The sequence below is a fragment of the Triticum urartu genome, chromosome 7 (genome assembly GCF_003073215.2).
Source record: "Triticum urartu cultivar G1812 chromosome 7, Tu2.1, whole genome shotgun sequence".
Lineage (NCBI taxonomy): Eukaryota > Viridiplantae > Streptophyta > Magnoliopsida > Poales > Poaceae > Triticum > Triticum urartu.
This window is the reverse complement of record NC_053028.1, coordinates 595,179,049-595,186,302: the sequence shown is the minus strand read 5'-3', so window position 1 is coordinate 595,186,302 and position 7,254 is coordinate 595,179,049. Positions and strand designations below refer to the sequence as shown.

Here is a 7,254-nt window from a genome sequence, read left to right as displayed (position 1 = left end):
GGTACCGGTGAAGGGGGAAAACATCCGGAAAGTATTCCCGGTGTTTCGCGTTTTCGGACAGATGAGCCGGAGGGGGAAAGTTGCGTGTTCGCTATGCTAGGGATGCGTGGCGGACGAACGGGCTGCGTATCCGGATTCGTCTCGTCGTTCTGAGCAACTTTCATGTACAAAGTATTTTCATCCGATATACGGTTTATTTTATATTAATTTTCTAAAGTTTTAATTCATTTTTGGAATTAACAGATTTAATTTAAATAAAAACAGGTTTACTGCATCATCATGACATCATCATGATGTCAGCAGTCAACAGTGTGTTTGACTGGGTCAACTGACGTGTGGGTCCTGATTGTCATAGACTACTATCTAATTATTTGTTAACATTTAATTAGCAGGTTTAATTATAGTTAATTAGTTAACTAAACAGTGTTAATTAAGTTAATTGATTAATTACATAATTAATTAAGTTTTATTTATTTAATTAATTCTTTTTATTAATTTAATTATATATATATTTTGTTTATTAATAATTTTAAAAAAACGTTCTGTGGGCGGGGCGTGGGCCCCGTTTGGCAGTGGCCCAAAGGGCCTTAGCAGGGCGGGCACACGGGTTACGGGCACGGGCGCCCGATGGGGCGAGCCCAGGCGACGGGCGCCGGGCGCCCGACAGGGGAGGCATCCGGGGCAGCAGTGTGGCGCCGCAGCCGCCGACGAGTGGAGGCGGGCAGCCGCAGCCACCGACGAGTGGAGGGATGCGGGAGGACGTGCGGCGATCGGCGCCGGAGCGGAGCTAAGGCGAGCGTCGATGACGGACACGGGAGGAGGCGTGCGAGCGGGACTTGCGCGAGCGGCGCGGGTGGTGCGGTCAAGCGCCGGCCGGAGGCGAGGCAAGGCGAGCGAGCGTGCGCGGCAGCAGCGCAGTAGCATACACGCGCGGGGTGGGGGGAGGGCGATGCGCCAGCGGCGATGGACGAGCGCGGCCCGCAGGGGCCGCGGCGGGGGCGGCGCGTGTGTGCGCGGGCACAAGAAGCAGGAGGGGCCGAAGCGGGGCGAGGCCACGGTGAGCGCGGGCCGCCGTGAGCGCGGTCGGGGCAGGCGCGGGCGAGCGCCGGCGTGAGGGCACGGGAAGGAGGAGGACCGGGGTCCTTACTGGGATTGCAAGGCACGGGCAATGGGCGCGGGGTGGAGGAAGGAGACGTCGAGGAGGACGGTGTGCGACGGGGCGGCGTCCGGGTCGAGGTGGCGACGGCGTAGGGCGCACCGGCGGGGAGGGCACTCCGGGCGGCGGCAGTTGGCGAAGGGGGGGGCACGGAGGAGAGTGGGAGGGGCGGCGCCGGCGTCGGGCCTGATCCCGATTGGATCAGGGGAGAGGGAGTGGGGGCGCGAGTGGGGGGGAGTGGGTAGTGGGGGTGGGTAGTGGTTTAGGGTTTCGGTGGATAGGGCCATATAGGCCAGGGAGGTGCGCGATGGGCCGGCCCAGTTGGGCCAAGGGGTCCAGTGGGGGGTCTCCTTTTACCTTTTTTTTGGTTAGTTTCCTTTTCTGTTTTTGTGTTTTCTTTTCCTTTTATTTATTCTTTCCTGCTTTATTGTAGTTGCATTCTATTTTAGTAAAACATACACTTAGTATCTAAATTAGTATTACAACCTAGTCCATAGTCACAAAAAGTCTAGACCCCTAATAACTTAGTTTGACATTTTATTAATTATAAAAGTTATTCAAATAATCATTTTTACTACTGTTTTATTCATCTCATAGTATTTAAACATTTTATACATGTGTGGTTTTTTCCCCATAATTATCTATGCAATATTTGGTTCAGTCCGAACATTTTAGTTTTAATATTTGAAAACTTTTATTGTTTGCCTATTTTTGAATTTGAATTTGAATCGGTTTCAAACTAACTCGAGATTAGCAACTATAAACAAGGTGACGTGGTATCATTAGCAGAGGATCACTGTAGCTTAATTATCCGGGCGTCACACGTGTCAAGAAAACCGCCTCGCAATATGTGCAGTGTTGGTTGAGAAAAGCGGTTCGAATAATGACCGGGTCGTGACATGATGTCATGCTGTCGAAACGTGTCAGCAGATTAGATTTGTGGAAATATTATTCTCTCTACGGTGGTATGTGGAACTTGTTTTGCAGAGCCGGACACTATCCTTGTGTTCAAAAATCTTCTATGGAGTATTCGGAGGAGGAACCCGCCTTGCAATGCCAAAGAAATCTACGCGCCGGACTCATCGTCATTGTAGCCGGGTTCAGGGGCTACTGAGGGAGTCCTGGATTAGGGGGTCTCCGGACAGCCGGACTATATCCTTTGGCCGGACTGTTGGACTATGAAGATACATGATTGAAGAATTCGTCCATTGTCCGGATGTGACTTTCCTTGGCGTGGAAGGCAAGCTTGGCAATACGGATATGTAGATCTCCTCCCTTGTAACCGACTTTGTGTAACCCTAGCCCCCTCCGGTGTCTATATAAACTGGAGGGTTTAGTCAAGATACAATCATACCATAGGCTAGCTTCTAGGGTTTAGCCTCTACGATCTCGTGGTAGCTCAACTCTTGTAATACTCATATCATCAAGAACAATCAAGCAGGACATAGGGTATTACCTCCATCAAGAGGGCCCGAACCTGGGTAAACATCGTGTCCCCTGCCTCCTGTTACCATCCGCCTTAGACGCACAGTTTGGGACCCCCTACCCGAGATCCGCCGGTTTTGACACCGACACTCTCCCTCGAAGCTCTACTGTATCGTGAGTTCACGAGACATTATCGAGCCGAACGTGTGCAGATCGCGGAGGTGCCGTATCTTTGGTACTAGATCGTCCGATTGTGAAGACGTACGATTACATCAACTGCGTTGTCATAACGCTTCCGCTTACGGTCTAGGAGGGTACGTGGACGATACTCTCCCCTCATGTTGCTATGCATGACCATGATCTTGCGTGTGCGTAGGAATTTTTTGTGAAATTACTGCGTTCCCCAATAGTGGCATCTGAACCAGGTTTATGCGTAGATGTTACTAGCAAAAGACCCGTGCGTTGCAACGGGAGAAAACATTGACTACGTTGCAACAGAAGAAAAAGAATAATTCTTTTTTTATATTCCTACCTTACCTTAATAATGTGAATTAAAAGAATGACTTAATTGAATAATGCAAAAAAATGTTGAATAATGTATGAAAATGCATGGAATAGACGTTAGTACAAGTATTTTATTTTATATAAAAAGGAAAAAAGTATGTGTTTCCCTCCAGCCGGTAGGGCTGTCAACAAAGCTCGGACTCAATGTACTGTTTAGTGCTCCATTAACTTATTTTTTAGTGTATCATGCTGGATTAACTATATGCTTAAATTTGAGTTCAACCTGCTTGCCTCGTTCGGCGGCCTGGCCAAAAATCACACTTTCAAGGTCAATGCAAGATGGCCACTTTGACTGGTTGATATGTTAAATAGAGAACATGTAATTTCCAATAGATCATGATGTATTGTGCTCTAAATTTGTACTATTTCTTCATTGGTTGCTTATTTGTGATTGGTAAAACAACTATTATAGCCTATAGCTTAAGGGCATCTACAATGCTACTCTTGTGCAGACGCCTAGAGTAAACATCAAAAAAATTAAGAAAAAGTAAGTGCCTTCTTCTCCAATGTTAGACGCTTATCACGGGCTCTAAATACGTAGGGCCGGCTCCCGGTTTCTTAAATCGCATGTCCAGGAAAAAAGCAAGCGCTCGATGCATCTATTGGCATCAATGCGGCATCAGGCGCTGGGACCAAATAACGTAGCTGGCGATCTATCGGAAAATAAATCCTAGTGTCCACCATTGGCGCCTAGCATTGGGGATGCCCTAAGAGACATGCAATCTGTATATATCCGGTATCAAGTCGCACAAATAAATTTATTTGTAGCTTAATGCATATATAATCTGCCGGAAAACATATATGATTATCTGAAAGATGTGGTACACATATATTCGTATGAAAAAGGCACTGCCTTTGGCTCAGTTAATCCATTTATAGACATATATTCAAACAGAAGAGTACATGTACATTTTGTGTGCCCCTTGTATGATTTTTAAACGGTGTCTATGCTGAACAATAGCTTTGAATACATAATTCAATTCCAAAAAATACAGTCAACATACAGAGGGATTGTGGTTTGAAGTTGCAGTATAGTAGACCAAATGTAATGCAAGGCACGCTTGACCTAAAAAGGTTTTTTTTGCGGGTGATCTAAAAAGGTTATGTTAGTAATGAAAAAATATGGGCGGCGGCATGCAAGAAAATTTTGTAGTAATGTATGTCTATTGGGTGGGATTAGGATTAGACCACCGCTTCCTATTAGGTGTAAGATGCTCCCCTTTCTCAGTTTCTTCTAACCAAGTAAGCCGATTGGTTAGTGCGATTCGGTCCTCAACAGAAAATGGAGTCTCTTCCTTCAACAAAAGAAATGATTTATGACCTGAAAATATAACCAATAAACAATGAGTGAATACTTATCTTTATTTAAAGGGATATAAATTGTGGTTCTTTGATTGCTCTACCCATTACTCTGACCACTTACATTAAGCATCTATCACAGATATATATGTATCATGGTTTCCAAAAGCTATTCCCCAAGTGGATACAGCAATAAGAAGCCAGGGGGTGAATCATTATCTTTTAGCATGGACACCATGATGTTTCAACGTTCTGTCATTGCATTGAACAGGAAAGAGCCTTCTTGGCAGAGGTGCATCACTATTACCTTCGGCATAGCGAATATTGCCACTGAACAACACTCATAATGCCAAGATAGAAATATTATTATAAGGTATGCTAATTCAAGTGGTCGTCAATAGCAAGAGAAACAGTGTGTTGTATCACTGTTGTTATATATCTGAAATCTCAGTGCACATCACATATATATTTTCTAGCAATACCAAGCTTTGATCTCAAACAGAACATATCCACGTTACCCTCGGGATAACTGAACAACAATACCTGACAGTGGGTCACTCAGTTGAGTCCATCCATCTTGGCACCAAATCGAAAGTTCCGGGTAGCTCCAGCTTGCCAAATAAAATCTGAATGATTATGATTTATGCACCTAGGTGATATCCCTGTGCAGATCATAATGGTTATACTGTGCGTGTTACCAACTTTGCTAGCCACATCACAGGTATTTACACCTAAAGGGTTAAAGGACAAAATATTCAGCACTTACTATGAGTAAAGGAAAATCCTAAAAATTATATCTATGGACTTGCAAAGACAATCAAGAGCAAAGGCTGATGTGAAAGCTTACATTCGGTGTATATATGACTCATCTTATTCCACCGAATTGTCACTGATAGCACAAACATTGTAATTTGGAACTAACTGGACAGAAAAATATGATGCAAATTTATGTCCTCTCGCATGAAACATATCATTACAGCTGCAAAATCATGTCATGGAATAGAAGCTACCATTAATCATGTTCGTGCAAGAGGCTGCAAAAACTCTACCTATATACTCCCTTTGAATCACCCTGGCAGCAGCCAAGCCCTCTGCCGTTCCGCCAGCTGTGAAGCCACCATGGTCCACCTTGAGTTTTTGCATGGTTCATCTTCTCTGTGCTGAACACGTTGGAGATGAGATTCTTCTGCCTTCTCTGCTTTTGGAAAAAAACATAAAAGGCCTACAGATCAAACCGTCATATATATGCCACTTCAGTTTCTATAATTTATTGATTCTCTTAAAATTAAATGATGTTTTGTCATCTCGTGTTTGTTAAAATATATAATCAATTGCAAGGGATTATAGGCCGGATGTATGATTTTTATTTATGTTTGGCTGCTGCACAGTCATTACCAGTTGCATGGATAGCCGGCTAGTCAATGGACGGAAAGCTACATAAGCAGGATGCCGCTTTGCAAGTTTACTCGTGCATCAATGAACCATTGAATAAATGAAATCTATCCACATATCCAGGTCTATGGTAGGAGCCTAGAGAGGCACGCCAACAAGAATTGATTGCCAACGCCAAGGAACTGCAAGCTTGACACTGGTGAGCTGCACGCCCGCGGTACAGAACCGCATGCCAACGAGCTAAACCAACACCGCGCTGTCAGCTGCATGTGCTGCCCAAACCACACTCACAGACCTGGATGTCGTGGAGAATTGGATCCGAGGTAGGAGCAAGAACAACACATGGCCACCAGCCAGATTGCCCCACCGATGAACTGCACTGCACACACACAACAACACTGAATCTGCTAGCACGCAGTACTGAACTACACATATCCCGTGAAACAGGGAGCTGAACTGAAAACTTAACCTTAAATTGCACAAATCAAACTTTTGCCACTGCACCGAACTGCAACTCCCGTGATGCCTGAACGCAAGCAGCGTGGCCGATGCACTGCACCTGGAGTATTGCACGCACACGAAACAAATTGCAAGTCCGCGCCGGCTGGGATTTTCACCGTGAGATGGCCGACATCTTCACTGCGGTCCACCATGTGGGTGGGTGTCGTGGAGGTGACAGCCAGAGGAAGGTGGTGGACCACCTGCTCACCTCCTTAACAGAGAAGTGAGCGACATGTGAGCTGCGCATGCTCGCATGTGAGGAAGAAGGGACGAGGGGAACGGCCCATCCAGTCACAGCGGCGTGGTCCATGAGCCTGGCTTCCAGCGCCAAACTGCGGAGAGAGGGGGGATCTCTCCTACGGCTCAAGGTAGAAGAAGGTGGTAGATGGCCGGGGACGACCGGATCTAGCGCTGTAGGCGGTGGTTGGCGCCGCAGCGCTCCGCGGTGGCCGGATCCGGCGCTGGTGGCCATACGCGGGAGGAGCGCAATAGCGCGGGTGGTGGAAGGGGTCGGGTCGCGCTGCTAGGTAGGGGCGGCAGGTGGCGCGGAGTTTCTGGGCTGCCGGTGAGATGTGGTGGGAGGCGGTGGAGGTTGGGGCGGCACGAGGGAGGCCGGGGAGGAACCGCACGGGAGAAGGAAACTCTGGGTCGGGCGCTCCGCGGGCACTGGTGGTGGCGGCTGCGGCACTCGGGCCTGGGCGGGTCGGATCTGGGCTTGAAACGTTTTCTCACTTTAAAAAGGACCGCGGGTTTAATACCAAAAACCACAAGGACTTTTCTGCAAAATTGGTGACGACGTACGACCAGAAACAATAGCTGGTTTATTATTAGAGGAAGATATGCATGAGTAGAACACAAAGGAGTTGTGGGCGTGGGTATATATATATTGATTTCTTCACTAGTTGATTCTTGATTCA

At 46.8% G+C, this 7,254-nt stretch overlaps 1 long non-coding RNA gene across 9 annotated transcripts; it reads right to left on the bottom strand.

Moving 5' to 3' along the window:
* Positions 1-3,981: 3,981 nt before the first annotated feature.
* LOC125520132 lies at positions 3,982-7,045 on the bottom strand. 9 transcript variants are annotated; one of them, XR_007288494.1, is made up of 4 exons: positions 5,494-7,045; positions 5,292-5,365; positions 4,988-5,175; positions 3,982-4,466 (listed from the first exon to the last, which is right to left on the bottom strand). It is a non-coding gene; the product is annotated as an uncharacterized LOC125520132 (long non-coding RNA). The 9 variants fall into 9 exon arrangements; XR_007288492.1 differs by having other exon boundaries at positions 5,292-7,045; XR_007288497.1 differs by having other exon boundaries at positions 4,988-5,106; positions 5,292-7,045.
* Positions 7,046-7,254: the final 209 nt, after the last annotated feature.